The sequence below is a fragment of the Mastigoproctus giganteus genome, chromosome 8, assembly GCF_048544385.1.
Source record: "Mastigoproctus giganteus isolate SK-2022 chromosome 8, ASM4854438v1, whole genome shotgun sequence".
Lineage (NCBI taxonomy): Eukaryota > Metazoa > Arthropoda > Arachnida > Uropygi > Thelyphonidae > Mastigoproctus > Mastigoproctus giganteus.
The window spans coordinates 101,050,405-101,075,105 of NC_143582.1; the positions used below are offsets into that span (position 1 = coordinate 101,050,405).

Below are 24,701 nucleotides of genomic sequence, written 5' to 3' on the forward strand. Positions count from 1 at the left end.
TGACTTTAACTTCTGTTCCAGGAAAATTAATGGAGGCACTGGTTAAAGAAACACTGCAGAATCATCTAGACAAGACTTCAGTTATAGCTCGGACACCGCATGGTTGTGTTAAGGGGAAGTCTTGCCTGACCAATTTGACTGGATACTATGATGCAGTCACAAAAGAACTGAATGTAGGGAATAACTTTGATATTATATACTTGGATCTCAGAAAGGCTTTTTATACTGTTGCACATGGAAGACTGCTTGCACAAATTGGAGCAGTGTGGCATTGAAAACAAACTGCTGCTATGGATAAAGGGGTGGTTGAGGGGGAGAAGACAGAGAGTAGTAATTAATGGATACTGCTCATCGTGGACCAATGTTATTAGTGGAGTCCCTCAGGGTTCAGTGTTGGACCATTGTTGTTTTCTGTATTTATAAATGACATTAATGATGGTATATCAAGTTTAATGTCCAAGTTTGCAGATGATACGAATGTTGGTAGGGTTGTCAAGGACACAACTGACACTATAACTGGCACTTTGAGGTGTATAAGGCCTTGAATGGGTTCAACACGCTGAATTCTGATGGGATCCTTCCACTTGTTCAGATTACGAACTTAAGGGGGCATAAATTCAAATTAAGAAAGGGCAGATGTAGAATAGATGTGCGGAAATTTGCCTTTAGCCAGCGGGTGGTTAATTGCTGGAACAAACTTCCATCTGTCGTTGTGGAAGTTGACAGGTTAAATAAATTTAAGGAGGAACTGGACAGGCATTTGGAGGGAATGGTGTGATTTTTTTTTTTTTTTTTTTTTTTTTTGGCTGATGCTGCATAAGCTCATACACTTGCTTTCTTGCATCACATGCCACTACTACTACTGCTACTACTATGCTGCTGCAACAGGATCTGGAAAGGTTGAACAGATGGGCTGAGAGTTGGCAAATGTAGTTTAACATTGACAAATGTAAAGTACTACATATGGGAAACAGCAACCCCAGAGCAACGTATCAACTCTGTGGTACTACACTGACAGTGGTAGAGAATGAAAGGGAACTGGGGGCGGTTGTGCAGGAAGATATGAAGTTCTCTGAGCAGTGCAGATGGGCTGCAAGAGTAGCTCATGGTATATCGTTTATGATATATAGGAATTTTTCTAGCAGGGATAAGGAGGTGATTATTCTCTTGTATAAGGGAATGGTCAGGCCACACCTTAAGTACTTTGTACAGATCTGGAGGCCTCATTTCAAGAAGGATGTAGAGTTGCTGGAACGAGTACAGAGAAGGGCAACAAGATTAGTGAACGAACAAAAGGGTGCTCTTAAGAAGAAAGGCTTAAGTTTTGCAAATTACAGTGTCTGGAGAGTAGGCACCAGCGAGATGATCTGATAGAGGTGTATAAAGCCTTGAATGGTTTGGGCACGTTCAATGCTGAAGGGATTCTTCCTCTTGCTCAGAATAATCATCTGAGAGGGCATAAATTCAAATTGAGGAAAGACAGATGTAGGATAGACGTGCGGAAATTTGCCTTTAGCCAGCGGGTGGTTGGTTGGTGGAACAGACTTCCATCACTTGTCGTGGACGTTGATACACTAAATAAATTTAAGGCTCAGTTGGACAGGTATTTTGAAAGAATGGAGGGGTGAAGTGGAATTGTTTTTTTTTTTTTTTTTTTTTCTCTGATGCTGCATAAGCTTGCTTTCTTGTATCATATGCCTCTACTAATGCTAATGCTAAACTGAATGAGTATTTTGCATCTAAATTCACACATGAGGAGTTATTCAGTGAGGGGAGTGCCAGAAGTTTATCGAACTCTTAACAGGGAGCTAAGTGATTTTGTAATAACTAAGAGCAAAGTGGAGGGGAAATTGTTGAAGTTAAACATGAAAAAGGCATTGGGGTAGACAGGATCTATCCAGTTATATTAAAGGAGACAGCAAAGGAAGTAAGAAAACCCTTAGCCATAATTATGAGAGCTTCCTTGGACTCATGGGAGATCCCCATGGACTGGAGGTGAGCAAATGTATCACCAATTCACAAAGGGGGGTTCAAAAGGTGATACAAATAACTTCTTTCACCTTTTAAAATGTTAAAGAAGCATTGCTGGATCATGTACACAAGACTGGAGTAATAATTAAGACACAGCATGGGTTTGTTAAAGGGAGGTCTTGTCTGACCAATCTGATTGGATACTATGATGTAGTCACAAAAGAACTGAATACCAAAAATAATTTTGATATCATATAGTTGGATTTCAGGAATGCTTTTGATGCTCTTACACATGGAAGACTGCTGTACCAATTGGAGAGATATGGCATTACGGGTAAGTTGCTACAATGGATAAAGGGATGGTTGGTGAGAAATGACAGAGAGTGCTAATCAGTGGACACTGCTCTTCTTGGAAAAATGTTTTTAGTGGAGTTTTCCCAGGGATCGGTATTGGGCCCATTGTGTTATGTATATTTATCAATAATATTGATGAAGGTATATCAGGATTAATGTCCAAGTTTGCAGATGATACAAAGGTTGGTACGGTTGTTAACGACAGTAAAGACAGATCCTACTCCAATTGGATCTAGAAAAGTTGGACAAATGGGCTGAGAAGTTGCAACTGAAGTTTAACATTGACAAATGCAAAGTACTGCATTTGGGTAGCAATAACCCAAGAGAAACATACCAACTGTGTGATACTACACTCAAGGAAGTGGAAAATGAAATAGAGCTGGCAGCTCTTTTTCATTTTCAGCTGACTCCATAACCTGCCCTGGCAGCACAGATGGGCTGCCAGGGCAGATTATAGAGTCTTATCAATGAGATATAGGAATTTTGGTAACAGGGCCAGGGAGGTGATTATCCCATTGTACAAGGCAATGGTCAGGCCTAACCTAGAGTACATGTCTGGAGGCCACATTTTAAGAAGGATGTAGAGTTGCTAAATCGAGTACAAAGAAGACCAACAAGATTGGTGAGGGGAACAAAGGGGTGCGCTTATCAAGAAAGGCTTAAGTTCTGCAAATTGCAGTGCCTGGAGAGTAGGCACCTGTGAATGATCTGATTGAGGTGTATAAGGCATTGAATGGGTTGAGCAAGCTGAATGCTGATGGGATTCTTCCTCTTGCTCAGATTAAGAACCTAAGGGGGACACAGATTCAAATTGAGGAAAGATGGTTGTAGAATAGATGTGCGGAAATTTGCCTTTAGCCAGCGGATAGCTGATTGGTGGAACAGACTTCTATTATTTGTTGCGGAAGCTGATAGCCTAAATAAAATTAAGGCTGAGCTGGACAGGCATTTGGAATGAATGGAGCAGTGAAATGGGAGGTTTCTTTTTTTTTCTGGCTGATGCTGCATAAGCTTGCTTTCTTGCATCGTATGCCCCTAATAATGCTAATGCTATACAACAGTTTTGGTAAACAAGACAATTAAGGCTGAAATCAGAAGCCCTCAATTTGCTTCAAGTTTATCATTTTAAATGGGAAAAAAAATGAAAAGTTCACCAGGTGCAAACTAATATTTAGCGAACCGCCTGTGGCCCAGATGACAGTGCACATAGTCGAGGCATTGACAAGATCAATTTCTGAAGATAATCAACTGATAGTTTGTGGTTCCAAACACAAATTATGGCTTTCTGAAGTTCAAGAAGGGTCTTTAGTTTTTTACTGGCAACTACAGATTTCACACGATGCCAACATTTCTCTATAGGATTCAGGTGCAGGCTGTTTCCTGGACAGGTAAGAGTTGTAATGGACCATTTTTCCAACCATTTATTCACCTGTAACAAATGTAAACACATTACTGTCGAACCTCTAATGCAGAAATGAAGCTAAAGTAACTACAGAAGTGCCTACTTACACCTTTTGCCGAGGAGCAGAGTCGTCCTGAAAGATGCAGTTACTTGGCTGGTTGAAATGGTCTCTAATGTTTGGCAGCAATTTGCCTTCCAATATAAAAAGAGGTTCTATTGGCATTTATGGAACCTTTTATAAAGTTTTATATCATTTGGCTGATAGGAAATTTCCCTATAGACACCATACAGTGTGGATGGCATTATTCTCCAAGTTTTTTTTTTTTTTTTTTTGGAAGTTGTTGGCGCATCAGCTTCTGTGGCCATAATGCACCTCCCAAGGTTTTTGTAGTACTTTGATACAAGCCCGAGGCAGGATTCAAACCCGCGACCTTTGGGTTGCCAGGCAGGCACTTTACCCACGCGGCTAGCCCGGTCGGCTCTTCACATGTACGGCGAATCGATTGTCTCCATTCAGAGTCATGCAGGTTGAATTTCTTCTCATTTAAGAAAATAACTGACTTCCACTGCTCGAGGGTCCATTTGACATGTTCCTTATACAAAATTAATCGGGTCTTTTTCATTTTTTGTGAGAGGAGGAGTTTCTTTTTAGGACGATGGGCTATAATTCCATTTTAGAAGAGGCGTCTTCTGACTGTTACTGCACTTGCTACCACTCCTGTATGTTCTTCCCATTCTCTTTTCAGCTCATATGAAGAAGCTTTACGGATTTTAAGGCATAGGTGCTTCAAAATGTGGTCATGTTTTGGTATAGAGACTCGTTTGCATCTGGTTCCTTTTTTCATATCAGCAGAACCAGTATTCTTGAGTTAGGAAAGAAATCTACTTGCTGTCGACTGATTACAAGACACTCTATAAGCAATATGACAGGAAGCACATCCTTCCTCACATAACACAACAATAGCACTCTTTCTTCAAGGCGTTAACTGCACGTAACTCGCCATCCTGACACAAGCAAGGAATGACTGCAAATCTTGCAGAGCATACTTATATGGCTGAAAGTAACAGCTGATGCAATATTACGTCATCAGCTATGCACGTCAATCTTATCTGATGCAGTCTATAAGAAATATTGGCATATACTTACGTTATTCGGAAGACAATTACAATTTTAAGGGGTGATGCACTTTCTTTGAACACCAGTGCGATTATTCTGAGCAAGAGGATGAATCCCATCAGCATTGAGCATGCTCAAACCATTCAAGGCGTTATGCACCTCAATCAGATCACCTCGCAGGTGCCTAGTCTCCAGAAACTGTAATTTGCATAACTTAAGCCTTTATTTGTAAGAGCAAACCTTTGTTCCATTCACCAATCTGGTTGCCCTTCTCTGTACTTGTTCCAGCAAATAACGCCTCCAGAGTTGTACGCAATACTCAAGGTGAGGTCTGACCATTGCTTTATACAATGAAATAATCACCTCCTTATCCCTACTAGAAAAATTCCTGTACATCATTAACAAGACACCAGAGCTACCCTAGCACACCATTGACACTGCTCAGAAAACTTCATATCTGCCTGCACAATTACCCACAGTTCCTTTTCATTCTCTACCACTGTCAGTGTAGTCTCACACAGTTGACACGTTACTATGGGGTTACTGCTTCAAATATATATATACATAACATTTGTCAATGTTAAATTTCAGTTGCCACCTCTCAGCCCATCTGCTTAACTTTTCTAGATCCTGTTGAAGCAGTGTACTGTCATCAGTGACATTAACAACCCTGCCGACCTTTGTATCGTCTGCAAACTTAGACATTAAGCCTGATATACCACCATCAATATCATTAATAAATACAGAAAACAACAATGGACCCAACACTGAACCCTGGGGGTTTCCACTAATAACATTAGTCCACAAAAAGCTATGACCCTTGATTCATCATCATCATCAGCCATTTTCAATCCACTGCAGGTTCAAGCCCTCTCCAGCAACTTTCCAGTTCCTTCTGTTTTGAGCACTGGCCATCCATTTAATACCCACAAACTCATGAATTTCATCTAACCATCTCCACCTTTGTCTTCCAGGTTTTCTTCTAGCTCCTCTTGGGTACCATTCTGTTATTTCTTAGTCCATCTGTCATCATGTCTCCGAGCTATGTGTCCTGCCCAAGACCATTTTTGTTCTTTAGTTTTGATAAGAATGTCCTTTACCTGAGTTTGCTGCCTAATCCATGTGTTTCTCTTCTTATCTAACAGTCTGATTCCCAATATAATTCGTTCCATTCTTCGCTGTGTAGATCTCAGCTTCTCTTCCATTCTTTTGGTGAGTGCCCAAGTTTCACTTCCACAAGTCATGGTGGGGAGTATACATTGCTTCATTATTTTACGTTTCAGACAAACTGGGCTGAGGCAGACTGCAAATTCATAATGCATCTCGTGGCTGGAACGTTGGATGCCCCCGAGCTGCTCTACTTCATCAATTTCAGTTGTCCTCCAAGAGCATTGAGAAGACACAATATGCTGGAACAGGAGCCATGGCACAAGAACTGATCAACTTAGATTTAATTACTTCAACAGAACTGCAAAATTGCTAAATGAATCCAACATTGATATTCTAGATGAAGACATCAATATCAAAAAAGAGTTGCAAAGGTTTTATAATCAAGTAACTAGAAAATTAAAATAAATGATTAACTTAATAATAATAAGAAGAAAAAAATAATAAAAATAGGTATATTTTAGCTAAAAAATTTTCAATAAATAAAGATAATGACCCCAATTCACAAAGGAGGATCAAAGGCTGACACAAATAATTATAGACCTGTGAGTTTAACTTCTGTTCCAGGAAAATTAATGGCCGCATTGATCAAAGAAGCACTGCAGGATCATCTAGACAAGAATTCACTTATAGCTCAGACACAGCATGGTTTTGTTAAGGGGAAGTCTTGCCTGACCAATTTGATTGGATACTATGATGCAGTCACAAAAGAATCGGATGCAGGCAATAACTTTGATATTATATACTTGGATCTTAGAAAGGCTTTTGATACTGTTGCACATGGAAGACTGCTGCACAAATTGGAGCAGTGGGGTATTGGAAGCAAATTGCTCTTATGGATAAGGGGGTCGTTGAGGGGGAGAAGACAGAGAGTGGTAATCAATGGACACTGCTCATCGTGGACTAATGTTATTAGTGATATCCCTCAGGGTTCAGTGTTGGGTCCGTTACTGTTTTCTGTATTTATAAATGATATTGATGATGGTATATCAAGCTTAATGTCCAAGTTTGCAGACGATACACGAGTTGGCAGGGTTGTCAAGGACACTACGCTGCTGCAACAGGATCTGGAAAGGTTGAGCAGATGGGCTGAGAGGTGGCAAATGAAGTTTAACATTGACAAATGTAAAGTACTACATATGGGAAACAGCAACCCCAGAGCAACGTATCAACTCTGTGGTACTACACTGACAGTGGTAGAGAATGAAAGCGACCTGGGGGTGGTTGTGCAGGCAGATATGAAGTTCTCTGAGCAGTGCAGATGGGCTGCAAGAGTAGCTCATGGTGTATTGTCAATGATATATAGGAATTTTTCTAGCAGGGATAAGGAGGTGATTATTCCCTTGTATAAGGCAATGGTCAGGCCACACCTTGAGTACTGTGTACAGGTCTGAAGGCCTCATTTCAAGAAGGATGTAGAGCTGCTGGAACGAGTACAGAGAAGGGCAACAAGATTAGTGAATCAAACAAAAGGGTGCTCTTACGAAGAAAGGTTTAAGTTTTGCAAATTACAGTGTCTGGAGACTAGGCACCAGCGAGGTGATCTGATAGAGGTGTATAAAGCCTTGAATGGTTTGAGCATGCTCAATGCTGATGGGACTCTTCCTCTTGCTCAGAATAATCACCTGAGATGGCATAAATTCAAATTGAGGAAAGACAGATGTAGGATAGACATGCGGAAATTTGCCTTTAGCCTGCGGGTGGTTGGTTGGTGGAACAGACTTCCATCCCTTGTGGAAGTTGATAGCCTAAGTTTAAGGCTCAGCTGGACAGGTATTTCAAACAAACAAAGGGGTGAAGTGGAGTGGTTTTTTTTTTGACTGATGCTGCATAAGCTTGGTTTCTTGCATCAAATACCTCTGCTAATGCTAATATGAAATAATTAAAATAAAAGAAAAAAAAAACTGGATAACTATAAGAATAATAACACAAATCAATCAATGTAACTACTCATTGTGAACAAACAAAAAAAGATAACAAAAACGCTTAGAAATAAAAATTTCTCTGTCACTCCAGCTTCGCTCAAATGCAAATTGCTTGTATCCTAAGATATTCATTGTATATGTTGTAAATTGACCTTGTATATTTGACATTGTATATTAAGATCTGACATTGCATACTGACTGTAAATAGAATTTACAGTCAGTAAATTCTATTTACTGTCAGTAAATTCTATTTACTGTCAGTAAATTCTATTACTGTATACTGACTGTAAATAGAAGCTGTTTGTAAATAGAATTATTACTGTATTGCTACTGTCATATTCCTACACTGTAAGGCTTTGGCTGATTTGGAGTAATAAAAAAAAAAAAAAAAAAAAAATTGTTTCAAAGATATTTCTGGCTTTCTTAATTGAAGAGGGAATTTCACTCGATTTTAAAGATAAACTGTCTTCGACAAAATCTCTAAAATCATCAAATTTTTATTTCATATTTTATCATAAAACTTAAATTTCTTATCATTTTTCACAGTTTTGCCATGGAGACAAAAGTTCTTTCATATTCCATGATTCCAGGTAGCATATGTTTAAAATTTCTTTCAATTCCTCATCGTCAAAGTATCATTATTTTCTTTATTTAATTTAAAATTACTCCGTTGCATTAATAACTTATCTGCCAGTGATAGAGAATGAAAAGGACCTGGGGATAATTGTGCGGGCAGATATGAAGTTTTCTGAGCAGTGCAGACGGTCTGCAAGAGTAGCTCATAGTGTCCTGTCAATGATATACAGGAATTTTTCTAGCAGGGATAAGAAGTTGATTATCCTCTTGTATAAGGCAATGGTCAGGCCACACCTTGAGTACTGTATACAGGTCTGGAGGCCTCATTTTAAGAAGGATGTAGAGCTGTTGGAATGACTACAGAGAAGGGCAACAAGATTAGTGAATGGAACAATGAGTTGCTCTTACGAAGAAAGGCTTAAGTTTTACAAATTACAGTGTCTGGAGACTAAGTGCCTGCGAAGTGATCTGACTGAGGTGTATAAAGCCTTGAATGGTTTGAGCTTGTTTGTTATTTGGTTTTTAGGAGCATTAGCAACTAAGACCATATTGCTCAGGGAATATGCGGTGGTCATTCCCTGACCTTTCCGCATCCTCCGTATTTGGTGGTGATGGGCTCGAAGCCCGGTCTAATCAAGAAGCGTGTGTTAAGCACTGCTGCTCCTTCCCACCTGGCAACAGAAGCGCCTTCGAAATGGTTTGAGCATGCTCAGTGCTGATGGGATTCTTCCTCTTGCTCAGAATAATCACCTGAGAGAACATAAATTCAAATTGAGGAAAGACAGATGTAGGATAGATGTGCAGAAGTTTGCCTTTAGCCAGCAGGTAGTTGGTTGGTGGAAGAGACCTCCATCCTTTGTTGTGGAAGTTGATAGCCTAAATAAATTTAAGGCTGAGCTGGCCAGGTATTTGGAATGAATGGAGGGGTGAGATGGGAGCATTTTTTTTTTTTTTTTTTTTTGGCTGATGCTGCATAAGCTTCCTTTCTTGCATCATATGCCTCTACTAATGCTAATTCTAAATGCTGTACAGAATTGGGATCCACCACTGACTTTTGTTTAGGTTAGGTTAAGCTCATTCTCTCCCTTTCCCCTCTCCCAATGCTCAGAGACATGGCAGGCATAGTAGTACTTCTCAAAGGACAGTCAACATGGAAAGAGGTTACAGCAACAAAGAGTACTTAAAACATATGGATTTTTGTATCCTGGGTCATGTAAAAAGTTTGGTGTAGACTTATGACATTAACACAGTTGAAGAATTGCAGCATCGGGTTAGAAGCTTTCAGAAAATCAAAAATGATGCAGGAATACCTGAGAGGATTCACAACCCAATGCAGAGAAGACTACAAAGCTGCATATCCATGCAAAGACTGCATTTTAACATCTTTTGTAACATTAGCATTAGCATTAGTAGAGGCATTTGATGCAAGAAAGCAAGCTTATGCAGCATCAACCAAAAAAAAAAAAAAAAAAAAAAAAAGTAACATAAATAAATAAAAATAACCACTTCCACTTCACCCCTCTGTTCGTTCGAAATACCTGTCCAGCTGAGCCTTAAACTTAATTAGGCTATCAACTTCCACGACAAGGGATGGAAGTCTGTTCCACCAACCAACCACCCGCTGACTAAAGGCAAAAAATCCGCACGTCTATCCTACATCTGTCTTTCCTCAATTTGAATTTATGCCCTCTCAGGTGATTTTTCTGAGCTAGAGGAAGAATCCCATCAGCATTGAGCATGCTCAAACCATTCAAGGCTTTGTACACCTCTATCAGATCACCCCGCTGGTGCCTAGTTTCCAGACACTGTAATTTGCAAAACTTAAGCCTTTCTTCGTAAGAGAACCCCTTTGTCCCATTCACCAATCTAGTTGCCCTTCTCTGTACTCGTTCCAGCAGCTCTACATCCTTCCTGAAATGAGGCCTCCAGGCCTGTATACAGTACTCTAGGTGTGGCCTGACCATTGCCTTATACAAGGGAATAATCACCTCCTTATCCCTGCTAGAAAAATTCCTATATATCATTGACAATACACCATGAGCTACTCTTGCAGCTCGTCTGCACTGCTCAGAGAACTTCATATCTGCCTGCACCACCACCCCCAGGTCCCTTTCATTCTCTACCACTGTCAGTGTAGTACCACAGAGTTGATACGTTGCTCTGCGGTTGCTGTTTCCCATATGTAGTACTTTACATTTGTCAATGTTAAACTTCATTTGCCACCTCGAAGCCCATCTGCTCAACCTTTCCAAATCCTGTTGCAGCAGCATAGTGTCAGTAGTGCCCTTGACAACCCTGCCAACCTTCGTATCGTCTGCAAACTTGGACATTAAGCCTGATATACCATCATCAATATCATTTATAAATACAGAAAACAATAAAGGCCCCAATACTGAACCCTGAGGGACTCCACTAATAACATTAGTCCACGATGAGCAGTGTCCATTGATTACCACTCTCTGTCTTCTCCCCCTCAACCACCCCTTTATCCATAGCAGCAACTTGCCTCCAATGCCACACTGCTCCAATTTGTGCAGCAGTCTTCCATGTGCAACAGTATCAAAAGCCTTTCTAAGATCCAAGTATATAATATCAAAGTTATTCCCTGCATCCAGTTCTTTTGTGACTGCATCATAGTATCCAATCAAATTGGTCAGGCAAGACTTCCCCTTAACAAAACCATGCTGTGTCCTAGCTATAACTGAAGTCTTGTCTAGATGATCCTGCAGTGCTTCTTTCACCAGTGCCTCCATTAATTTTCCGGGAACAGAAGTTAAACTCACAGGTCTATAATTACTTGTGTCAGCCTTTGATCCCCCTTTGTGAATTGCGGTCACATTTGCACATCTCCAGTCAATGGGTACCTCCCCTGAGTCCAAGGAAGCTCTCATAATTATGGCTAAGGGTTTGCTTACCTCCTTTGCTGTCTCCTTTAATATAACTGGATAGATCCCATCCACCCCAGGTGCCTTTCTTGTGTTTATCTTCAACAATTTCTCCTCCACTTTGCTCTCAGTTATTACAAGATTCTCTAGCTTACTGCTAGAGTTGAATACACCTCTGGCATTCCCCTCGCTGAATAACTCCTCATGTGTGAATGTCGATGCAAAATATTCATTTAGTTTGTTAGCTACCCGAGCAGGGTCATCAACAGTTGACCCATCGATCTCAAGTGGACCAATCTGATTCATCCCCTTCCTTCTAGAGTTTACATAAGTAAAGAACTCTTTGCTGTTTTTCTTCGCATCCCTTGCCAAGGATCTCTCGTAATCCGCCTTCGCCTGCCTAACCTCCTTTGTAACTTGGTTACAGATCAACTTGTATCTATCATAGGCGTCCGTGTCACGTGTTAATTTGTATGTATCCCATGCATTTTTCTTCTCTGCCATATGCCTCATTAGTTCATCTGACAACCATTTAGGCCTAAACCTTGAACAATATTTCTTAGTTGGTATGTAAAGCCTAGTAGCTTCCACGATAAGTTCTTTGAATGCTTCCCATTTTGAATTTGCTGTTGGCAATATCATCAGTTGATCCCACTGTATAGAATTTAAATACTGTCTCAGTCCATTGTAGTCGCTTTTACGAAAGCAATACCCCTTCCCTTTACCCCTAATGGTAGTTACCTCTTTGAGTAACTCCCACTTCAGCACACTGTGATCACTGCCACCAAGTGGTTCATTTATCTGCAGATTCTTAATGCATGAAGAATCACTACTGATAATCAAATCAAGAGTATTACTCCCTCTAGTTGCCTCCCGAACATGCTGATGTAGAAAACAATCATCCAATAAATCCACAAAAGCCTTGCTACTGTGTGAGTGACCAGCCCCCAAATTCCAGTCAATATCTGGGAAATTAAAATCAACCATTATAAGACTCTCTGATTTACTGGCCCACTCTATTTCCCTGTACAGTTCCTTATTATACTCATCAGAGTCATTAGGCCTATAGCACACTCCTACTCTCAATTTTGATCTCCCAATGCTTATGTCACACCAAACTGACTCGACACTGCACTGTCCAGCGATGTCGACTGGCTTCACTTCCTTGGATTTTATGTGTTTTTTAACTAATAGCATAACCCCTCCTCCCTTCCTATCCTGTCTATCCTTTCTGTAGACATTGTACTCCCCAAATTCCAGTTCTGCATTTCTTATATCTGTGTGACACCACATCTCTGAAATCCCCACAATATCTGCCTTTGATGTTTTGAGCAATACCTCAAATTCATCAAATTTATTTACTAAACTCCTAGCATTGGTGTACACACAAGTATACATGCACCTGTTCTTTTTCTTAGCTACCCTAACACAACCCATGTGTTTACTTGTACCCCAATGATTCCCAGCAGTCTCTGAAATATCCTGCATCTTATTTTCCAGGCTGCGGCTCATTCCAATAGAAGCAGTGCAAGAATCAAACATCTGTAACATGTAACATCTGTAAAATCCTGTGGTATTGAAACAAAAAATTAAAAATGTGTTATCTTATGTTTAATAAAACCACGCTTAGAAAAGATTCACAGCTTTTTGCTGAACTAGATCTAACAGAAAATGTTAGGTGTGAGAAGAAATGTTAGAAAATGTTAGGCAGTGTTAGGTGGGTCGGAAAACTGCTAGATTGGGGGGATACAAGGACTAACAGATTAACAGTAGCCACTGGCAGAGATGAAATTGATTCTTGCACTGCTTCTATTTGGAATGAGCAGCAGCCTGGAAAATAAGATGCAGGATATTTCAGAGACTGCTGGGAATCATTGGGGTACAAGTAAACACATGGGTTGTGTTAGGGTAGCTAAGAAAAAGAACAGGTGCATGTATACTTGCGTGTACACAAATGCTAGCAGTTTGGTAAATAAATTTGATGAATTTGAGGTATTGCTCAAAGCATCAAAGGCGGATATCGTTGGGATATCAGAGACGTGGTGTCACACAGATATAAGTAATGCAGAACTGGAATTTGGGGAGTACAACGTCTACAGAAAGGATAGACAGGATAGGAAGGGAGGAGGGGTTATGCTATTAGTTAAGAAACACATAAAATCCAAGGAAGTGAAGCCAGTCGACATCGCTGGACAGTGCAGTGTGGAGTCAGTTTGGTGTGACATAAACATTGGGAGATCAAAATTGAGAGTAGGAGTGTGCTATAGGCCTAATGACTCTGATGAGTATAATAAGGAACTGTACAGGGAAATAGAGTGGGCCAGTAAATCAGAGTGTCTTATAATGGGAGATTTTAATTTCCCAGATATTGACTGGAATTTGGGGGCTGGATACTCACACACTAGCAGGGCTTTTGTGGATTTATTGGACGATTGTTTTATAAATCAGCATGTTCGGGAAGCAACCAGAGGGAGCAATACTCTTGATTTGATTATCAGTAGTGATTCTTCACGCATTAAGAATCTGCAAATACAGGAACCACTAGGTGGCAGTGATCACAGTGTGCTGAAGTGGGATTTACTCAAGGAGGTAACTACCATCAGGGGTAAAGGGAAGGGTTATTGCTTTCGAAAAGGCGAATACGATGGTCTGAGACAGTATTTAAATTCTATACAGTGGGACCAACTGATGATGTTACCAACAGCAAATTCAAAATGGGAAGAATTCAAAGAACTTATCTTGGAAGCTACTAGGCTTTACATACCAAATAAAAAATATTGTTCAAGCCTAAATAAATGTCAGATGAACTAATGAGACATATGGCACAGAATAAAAATGCATGAGATACATATAAATTAACACATGACACAGAAGCCTATGATAGATATAAGTTGATCTGTAACCAAGTTACAAAGGTGGTTAGGCAGGCAAAGGCAGATTACAAGAAATATTTGGCAAAGCATGCAAGGAAAAACAGCAAGGAGTTCTTTACTCATGTAAACTCTAGAAGGAAGGGGACGAATCAGATTGGTCCACTTGATATCGATGGTTCAACTGTTCATGATCCTGCTCAATTAGTTAACAAATTAAATCAATATTTTGCATCTACATACACACATGAGGAGTTATTCAGGAAGGGGAATGCCATATGTGAAGAAAACACTGGCAGTGAGCTAGATGATCTTGTAATAATTGAGAGTAAAGTGGAGGAGAAATTGTTGAATATAAATACAAGAAAGGCAGCTGGGGTGGATGGGATCTATCCAGTTATATTAAAGGAGGCAGCAAAGGAAGTAAGCAATCCATTAGCCATAATTATGAGAGCTTCCTTGGACTCAGGGGAGGTACCCACAGACTGGAGATGTGCAAATGTAACCCCAATTCACAAAGGAGGATCAAAGGCTGACACAAGTAATTATAGACCTGTGAGTTTAACTTCTGTTCCAGGAAAATTAATGGAGGCACTGGTTAAAGAAGCACTGCAGGATCATCTTGACAAGAATTCAGTTATAGCTCAGACACAACATGGTTTTATTCAGGCAAGGTCTTGCCTGGCCAATTTGATTGGATACTATGATGTAGTCACAAAAGAACTGGATGCAGGGAACAACTTTGATATTATATATTTGGATCTTAGAAAGGCTTTTGATACTGCTGCACATGGAAGACTGCTGCACAAATTGGAGCGGTGTGGCATTGGTGGCAAATTGTTGCTATGGATAAAGGGATGGTTGAGTGGCAGAACACAGAGAGTGGTAATCAATGGACACTGCTCAACGTGGACTAATGTTATTAGTGGAGTCCCTCAGGGTTCAGTGTTGGGTCCATTGTTGTTTTCGGTGTTTATGAATGATATTGATGATGGTATATCAAGTTTAATGTCCAAGTTTGCAGATGATACAAAGGTTGGCAGGGTTGTTAAGGACACTACTGACGCTATGCTACTGCAACAGGATCTGGAAAGGTTGAACAGATGGGCTGAGAGGTGGCAAATGAAGTTTAACATTGACAAATGTAAAGTACTACATATGGGAAACAGTAACCCCAGAGCAACGTATCAACTCTGCGGTACTACACTGACAGTGGTGGAGAATGAAAAGGACCTGGGGGTAATTGTGCAGGCAGATATGAAGTTCTCTGAGCAGTGCAGACGAGCTGCAAGAGTAGCTCATGGTGTCTTGTCAATGATATACAGGAATTTTTCTAGCAGGGATAAGGAGGTGATTATTCTCTTGTATAAGGCAATGGTTAGGCCACATCTTGAGTACTATATACAGGTCTGGAAGCCTCATTTTAAGAAGGATGTAGAGTGCTGGAACGGGTACAGAGATGGGCAACAAGATTAGTGAATGGAACAAAGGGTTGCTCTTACGAAGAAAGGCTTAAGTTTTGCAAATTACAGAGCCTGGAGACTAGGCACCGGCGAGGTGATCTGACAGAGGTGTATAAGGCTTTGAATGGTTTGAGCATGCTCAATGCCAATGGGATTCTTCCTCTTGCTCAGAATAATCAACTCAGAGGGCATAAATTCAAATTGAGGAAGGACGGATGTCGGATAGATGTGCGGAAATTTGCCTTTGGCCAGCCGGTGGTTGGTTGGTGGAACCGACTTCCATCACTTGTTGTTGAAGTTGATAGCCTAAACAAATTTAAGACTCAACTGGACAGGTATTTCGAACGAACGGAGGGGTGAAATTGGAGTGGTGTGTTTTTTTTTTTGTTTTTTTTTTTGTTTTTTTTTTGGCTGATGCTGAATAAGCTTTCTTTCTTGCATCATATTCCTCTACTAATGCTAATGCTAAAACTATATGGGATGCATATAAAGTATCTGAAGACTAGGGCAGCTATAAACTAGTCTGTAATCAAGTCACAAAGTTTAGGTAAGCAAAGGCAGATTATGAGAAATCCTTGGAAAAGGATGCAAAGAAAAACAGCAAAGAGTTCTTTACTTATGTAAACTCTAGCAAAAAAGGGATGAATCAGATTGGACCACTGGGTTGACTATTGATGATCATGCTAGGATAGCTGATAAACTGAATTAATATTTTGCACCTACATTCACACATGAGGAGTTATTCAGTGGGGGGAATGCCAGAGGTGTATTCAACTGTGGCAGTAAGCTAGAGAATCTTGTAATAACAGAGTAAAGTGGAGGAGAAATTGTTGAAGTTAAACATAAAAAAGCAGCTGGGGCAGACAGGATCTGTCCAGTTATATTAAAGGAGGCAGCAAAGGATGTAAGAAAACCCTTAGCCATAATTATGAGAGCGTCCTTGGACTCGGGGGGAGATCCCCATGGACTGTAGGAGTGAAAATGTATCACCAATTCACAAAGGGGGGGGGGTCAAAAGGTGGTACCAGTAACTTGTGTTAGGGGAAAATAATGGAGTCACTGGTTAAAGAAGCACTGCAGGATAATCTAGACAAGACTGCAGTAATAGTTAAGACACAGCATGGGTTTGTTAAAGGGAGGTCTTGTCTGACCAATCTGATTGGATACTATGATGTGGTCGCAAAGGAACTGAATGCCAAAAATAATTTTGATATCATATTCTTGGATTTCAGGAAAGCTTTTGCATGGAAGACTGTTGTACAATTTGGAGAAGTATGTCACATTAAGGGTAAGTTACTACAACGGATAAAGGGATGGTTGAATGGGAGATGACAGTGAATGGCAATCAATGGACACTGCTCTTCATGGAGAAATGTTATTTGTGGAGTTCCCCAGAGTTCGGTGTTGGGCCATTGTTGTTTTGTATATTTATCAACGATATTGATGCAGGTATATCAGGTTTAATGTCAGGTATCAGGTTTAAAGTTTGCAGATGATGCAAAGGTTGCCAGGGTTAATAACGACAGTAAAGACAGTATGCCAATTCAAATGGATAGATAAGTTGGGCAAATGGGCTGAGAAGTGGCAACTGAAGTTTAACATTGACAAATGCAAAGTACTGCATAGGGGTGCGGAAATTTGCCTTTAGTCAGCATGTGGTTGATTGGTGGAACAGACTTGCATCGTTTGTTGCGGAAGTTGATAGCCTAAATAAATTTAAGGCTGAGCTGAGCAGACATTGGGAATGAATGGAGGGGTGAATTGGGGGGGAGTTAGCTAATGCTGCATAAGCTTGCATCATATGGTAATGCTAATAAAGTGATGAGGGTAAACAATTCAAAATTAGGAATTGTGAAAATCTAAGCACTTCAACTTACATATATTTTAATAGCTTTAAATTCTCAGATTTTTTGTGTCATTCCCTGTGTCACTTCTGCATTTGTCGAATTGTATATTACACTATCAATGAGTCAGAAAAGTTTATATTACCACTGTGTGGTTCACGGTGTTATTTAATTAACGAGTCAGTTAAATAGCGGTACAGAAAGCACGGTTAGAGTTCATTAGAAGATTTTACCCATAGATCTTTGCAACAATCAGTAAAGCTCTTCCCACTTCAGTGATTGGCACCACGATTTTGGGCTAGAGTGAATGCCGTTTTGTTATCTAGATTTTTTTTTTTTTTTTTTTTTTTTAATTTAATGCACATTTACAATCTGTTAGAGATAGCGAATATTAAGTAAATGGTAATCTTCCGGTATAGCGTAATGGTCACGGTTACCTCGGAAGTCAGCGTCAGCTCCAACCTGGAACAGTTCCGACTTGTCACCGAACCTGTTATTCTGACGGAGCATGCTCCAGCTGAATTAAAAATAATGAAAAATAAGATCTTTAAGTAAATTTTATATACAGTACATACTTTTATTATTATTATTATTATTATTATTATTATTATTATTATTATTATTATTATTAGCTACATGGTGCAAGGAAGCATGAGGCTTATGCTGCACTAGCCAAGAAAAAAAAAAAAAATCCCGAGTTACCCTGAGAGAGAGAGAGAGAAAGAGACAAAAATCAAAGGGAATCACCAAGAAACAGAAGAGAAGAATGATGATATCCGGCTCAGGACCACGGGTGTGCCAAGCCCATACTCACCAGATGTGAGCCCCTGGGGTAAAAAGCTGCTGTTTCCGCCCGGGAACAGCAGCTTTTAATCTGTTTCAGAAAGAATTTAGTAATTTTCTATATTTTCAATAATTTTTGTATACTTTTAACGCATCACGGCCAGATCGCAAGTTACTATCAGTTCCGAATCTACAGCGTTTAGGGCATTAGCATTAGTAGAGGCATTTGATGCAAGAAAGCAAGCTTATGCAGCATCAGACAAAAAATATAATAAAATAAAATAAAATAAAAATAAATCAAATATAACCACTTCCACTTCACCCCTCTGTTCGTTCGAAATACCTGTCCAGCTGAGCCTTAAACTTATTTAGGCTATCAACTTCCACGACAAGGGATGGAAGACTATTCCACCAAACAACCACCCACTGGCTAAAGGCAAATTTCCTCACGTCTATCCTACATCTGTCTTTTCTCAATTTGAATTTATACCCTCTCAGATGATTATTCTGAGCAAGAGAAAGAATCCCATCAGCATTGAACATGCCATGCTCAAACCATTCAAGGCTTTATACACCTCTAAGTCTTGTCTGAAAAATTTGATTGGTTATTATGATGTGGTCACAAAGGAACTGGATGCGAAAAATAATTTTGATATCATATACTTGGATTTCAGGAAAGCTTTTGACACTGTTGCGCATGGAAGACTACTGTACAAATTGGAGCAGAATGGTATTAAGGGTAAGTTGCTACAATGGATAAAAGGATGGTTAAGTGGGAGAAGACAGAGGGTGGTAATCAATGGGTGCTGCTCTTCATGGACTAATGTTATTAGTGGAGTCCCACAGGGTTCGGTGTTGGGTCCACTGTTGTTTTGTGTATTTATCAATGATATTGATGAAGGTATATCAGGCTTAATGTCGAAGTTTGCAGATGACACAAAGGTTGGCAGGGTTGTTAATGACAGTAATGGCAGTGTGCTACTGCAACAGGATCTAGATAATTTGGGCAGATGAGCTAAGAAGTGGCAACTGAAGTTCAACCTTGACAAATGCAAAGTACTGCATATGGGTAGAAGTAACCCCAGAGAAACGTACCAACTGTGTGGTACTACACTTAAGGTGGTAGAAAATGAAAAAGACCTGGGAGTAATTGTGCAGTCAGATATGAAGTTTTCTGAGCAATGCAGACAGGCTGCTAGGGCAGGTCATGGGGTTTTGTCAATGATATATAGGAATTTTGCTATCAGGGAAAAGGAGGTGATTGTCCCTCTGTATAAGGCAATGGTCAGGCCACGCCTTGAGTACTGCGTACAGGTCTGGAGGCCTCATTTTAGGAAGGATGTAGATTTGCTTGAGCGTGTACAGAGAAGAGCAACACGATTGGTGAGGGGAATGAAGGGATTCTCTTACCAAGAGAGGCTTAAGTTCTGCAAATTGCAGTGGCTGGAGACTAGGCACCTGCGCGGTGATCTGATTGAGGTCTATAAGGCCTTGAATGGGTTGAGCACGCTGAATTCTGATGGGATCCTTCCACTTGTTCAGATTACGAACCTACGGGGACATAAGTTCAAATTAAGAAAGGACAGATGTAGAATAGATGTGCGGAAATTTGCCTTTAGCCAGCGGGTGGTTAATTGCTGGAACAAACTTCCATCTGTCGTTGTGGAAGTTGATAGGTTAAATAAATTTAAGGAGGAACTGGACAGGCATTTGGAGGGAATGGTGTGATTTTTTTTTTTTTTTGGCTGATGCTGCATAAGCTCCTACACTTGCTTTCTTGCATCATGTGCCACTACTACTACTACTACTACTACTACTACTACTACTACTACTCTATCAGTTCACCTCGCTGGTGCCTAGTCCCCAGACACTGTAATTGGCAAAATTTAAGCATTTCTTCGTAAGAGCAACCCTTTGTTCCATTCACTAATCTTGTTGCCCTTCTCTGTACTCGTTCCAGCATCTCTACATCCTTCTGGAAATCAGGCCTCCAGACCAGTATACAGTACTCTAGGTGTGGCCTCACCATTGCCTTATACAAGGGAATAATCACCTCCTTATCCCTGCTAGAAAAATTCCTATATATAATCGACAATACACCATGAGCTACTGTTGCAGCCTATCTGCACTGCTCAGAAAACTACATATCTGTCTGTACAACCACCCCCAGATTCCTTTCATTCTCTACCACTGTCAGTGTAGTACCACAGAGTTGATACGTTCCTCTCGAGTTGCTGTTTCCCATATGTAGTACTTTACATTGGTCAATGTTAAACTTCATTTGCCACCTCTCAACCCATCTGCTCAACCTTTCCACATCCTGTTGCAGTAGCATAGTGTAAGTAGTGTCCTTCACAACCCTGCCAACATTCGTATCATCTGCAAACTTGGACTTTAAGCTTGATATACCATCATCAATATCATTTATAAATACAGAAAACAAAATGGACCCAATACTGAACCCTGAGGGACTCCACTAATAACATTAGTCCACGATGAACAGTGTCCATTGATTACTACTCTCTGTCTTCTCCCCCTCAACCACCCCTTTATCCATGGCAGCAGTTTGTCAACATTGCCACACTGCTCCAATTTGTGCAGCAGTCTTCCATGTGCAACAGTATCAAAAGGCTTTCTAAGATCCAAGTATATAACATCAAAGTTATTCCCTGCATCCAGTTCTTTTGTGACTGCATCATAGTATCCAATCAAATTGGTCAGGCAAGACTTCCATTTAACAAAACCATGCTGTGTCCGAGCTATAACTGAAGTCTTGTCTAGATGATCCTGCAGTGCTTCTTTAACCAGGGCCTCCATTAATTTTCAAGGAACAGAAGTTAAACTAACAGGTCTATAATTACTTGTGTCACCCTTTGATCCTCCTTTGTGAATTGGGTTTAAATTTGCACATCTCCAGTCCATGGGTACCTCCTCTCATAATTATGGCTAAGGGTTTGCTTACTTCCTTTGCTGCCTCCTTGAATATAACTGGATAGATCCCATCCACCCCAGGTGCCTTTCTTGTATTTAACTTCAACAATTTCACTTCCACTTTACTCTCAGTTATTATAAGATTCTCTAGCTTACTGCCAGAGTTGAATACACCTCTGGCATTCCCCTCGCTGAATAACTCCTCATGTGTGAATGTCGATGCAAAATATTCATTCAGTTTGTTAGCTACATGAACAGGATCATCAACAGTTCACCCATCGTTATCAATTGGACCAATCTGATTCATCCCCTTCCTTCTAGAGTTTACATAAGTAGAGAATCTTTGCTGTTTTTCTTTCCATCCCTTGCCAAAGATTTCTCGTAATCTGCCCTCGCCTGCCTAACCTCCTTTGTAACTTGGTTACAGATCAATTTGTATCTATCTTAAGCTTCTATGTCACGTGTTCATTTGTATGTATCCCATGCATTTTTCTTCTCTGCCATATGTCTCATTATTTCATCTGACATCCACTTAGACCTAAACCTTGAACAAAATTTCTTAGTTGGTATGTAAAGCTTAGTAGCTTCCAAGATAAGTTCTTTGAATGCTTCCCATTTTGAATTTGCTGTTGGTAACATCATCAGTTGTTCCCACTGTACAGAATTTAAATACTGTCTCAGTCCATCGTAGTCGCCTTTACGAAAGCAATAACCCTTCCCCTTACCCCTAATGGTAGTTACCTCTTTGAGTAAATCCCACTTCAGCACATTGTGATCACTGCCACCTAGTGTTTCCTGTATCTGCAGATTCTTAATGCATGAAGAATCACTACTCATAATCAAATCAAGAGTATTACTCCCTCTAGTTGCCCCCCGAACATGCTGATTTAGAAAACAATCATCCAATAAATCCACAAAAGCCTTGCTAGTGTGTGAGTGTCCAGCCCCCAAATTCCAGTCAATATCTGGGAAATTAAAATCCCCCATTATAAGACTCTCTGATTTACTGGCCCACTCTATTTTCCTGTGCAGTTTCTTATTATACTCATCAGAGTCATTAGGCCTATAGCACACTCCTACTCTCAATTTTGATCTCCTAATGCTTATGTCACACCAAACTGACTCGACACTGCACTGTCCAGCAATGTCGACTGGCTTCACTTCCTTGGATTTTATGTATTTCTTAACTAATAGAATAACCCCTTCTCCCTTCCTATCCTGTCTATCCTTTCTGTAGACATTGTTCTCCCCATATTCCAGTTCTGCATTACTTATATGTGTGACACCACGTCTTTGAAATCCCCACAATATCTGACTTTGATGTTTTGAACAATACCTCAAATTCATCATATTTATTTTCCAAACTCCTAGCATTGGTGTACACGCAAGTATACATGCACCTGTTCTTTTTCTTAGCTATCCTGACACAATCTATGTGTTTATTTGTTCCCCAATGATTCCCAGCACTCTTTGAAATATCCTGCATCTTATTTTCCAGGCTGCGGCTCATTGCAATGGAAGCAGTTCAAGAATCACTTTTACCTCTGCCAGTGGCTACTGTTGATCTATTAGCCCTTGTATCCCCGCAATCTAGCAGTTTTCCGACCCACCTAACACTGCCTCGATAGCATCAGCAAACATTCTTGCTCACTTTCTATTTAAGTGTATTCCATCCCTGTAGAAGCAGTCTCTCCTGTTAGTGATAGTCCAGACTCTCCCATAGCTTGAGACAAAAGCCTCAAGCTATGGGAGAGTCTGGACTATGTATAAATATAGTGCAAGCGCATCAGAAATACATAACTATATCTGAATCAACAGAATATTAGTAAAATGGCATCGTTTTAAGTTATATCTCATACTGTGAATTCCTTCACAAGGAGTATCTACCCACCTACACACCTCGGGTACATATCCACACACCGAAGAAGGGCCAAATAGCCCTGAAGCAGTGCCGTCTGTGGTGGTATCCATCTGAGAATAAGTAACATTAATTTTCTTCTTAGGTGAAGCGTTACATATTCGAAGTAGTGCAATATCATGGCAACTCTTTCTGAAGGTATTCACAATATGAAATATAACTTAAAATGATGCCGTTTTACTGTCGGAGCTGATCTATATACATAGATCCGCTCTGACTTCACTAAGCACGCATGACACTCATTATGTCTGCCGTTCTATGTGCTGGGAATCAGTAGCGTAGGGACACCTTGGCATTGGTGCAAGTGCAAAGGGCGCCGGTATGAGAAGGGCGCCACGGACAGTGCACATCAGTTCCGTGCCAAGCTATTTCGACACCCGGGGTTGAAATTTCGACAATGTCGAAATAGCTGATGAAATGGCGCCTGTAAATGATTTCCCATCAGGATGAGCGCAGGGGGTAAAAATTAATATTTTCCAAATGGCATGTTTTCATAGGGCGATCCAAGCCTGCATGCATCTTTACATCTTAGTACACACCTCAACGCAGCATCGATCTATTTACCGTCCAAAACGTAACTTTGAAGGAACCAATCAGGAGATCACTTCATCAGTGCATACTCGAATGCAGTTTCTTCAGCGTCCGTATTCAATTTGATGTTGTAGACCAACATTTTCCAGCCAATTCTGTCTCTTGCTTTGTGAAATAGTTCTGGTGTCATAAGACCCCCCCCCCCTGTCCATTCTTTGATGCTATCAAGCCACTTTTTTCTTTGTCTTCCTTTTGCTCTTTTGCCTTTAATCTTTCATTGCAGGATTAGTTTCTGCAGCGGTCCTCTTATAATATACCCGAGTTAGGCAGTCTTTCTCTTTGCAATTGCAGGTAGTAATGTCCTTGTGGTTCTTGCCCGCTTAAGGATCCGCTCAATTGTCACCCGATCTGTCCACGGAATTTTGAGTTTCCTGATTTCCGCAAGACGTGGTCATGCGGATCTCACGCATCTTCCGCATCCTACGTTCATATAGGAGAGTGCTCACGTGTAGCATTTGCCATTCGACATCTTTTCTGGAAATCCACTTTCATGTCACAGAGGAATTTCTTAAGATTCTTCAATACCTCTTTGGAAATACCAATTCTGCTTCTAATTTCTGTGCCTTGGTCGTTATTATGTGTAAAGTTCTTCACTAGATATTTAAAGCTACTCACTTGTTCGATGGGGGAGTTGCCACAGCGTATTTTGATTCCAGGCTAGGTGTTTGCTTATGACCATAGTTTTGAACTTTGGCATTAATTGTTAAGCCTATCAGTTCACTGGCCTATCTGCGCGTTTACCACTTTGTTGAGGAGTGTTTGTAGCTTTTCTTCTCAGGTTCCAATGAGAACAGTATAGTCTGCGTATCGCAGATTACTGACAACTGAACCATTAACAGTAATTTCTTCTTTCGAATCTTGTATTAAATCTATAATGGTTTCAGCATAGAGGTTGTACGACATA

The 24,701-nt window shown here is 40.3% G+C and overlaps 1 protein-coding gene across 1 annotated transcript in view; it reads right to left on the reverse strand.

Moving 5' to 3' along the window:
- LOC150081740 (F-box only protein 7-like) overlaps nt 1-17,829 on the reverse strand; it is a 389,948-nt gene extending 372,119 nt beyond the window's left edge. Inside the window, exon 1 of the mRNA XM_090379603.1 lies at nt 17,808-17,829. The gene's annotated coding sequence lies outside the window, so the exon portion shown is untranslated. The remainder of the gene's footprint in view (nt 1-17,807) is intronic.
- Between the last annotated feature and the right edge of the window lie 6,872 nt (nt 17,830-24,701).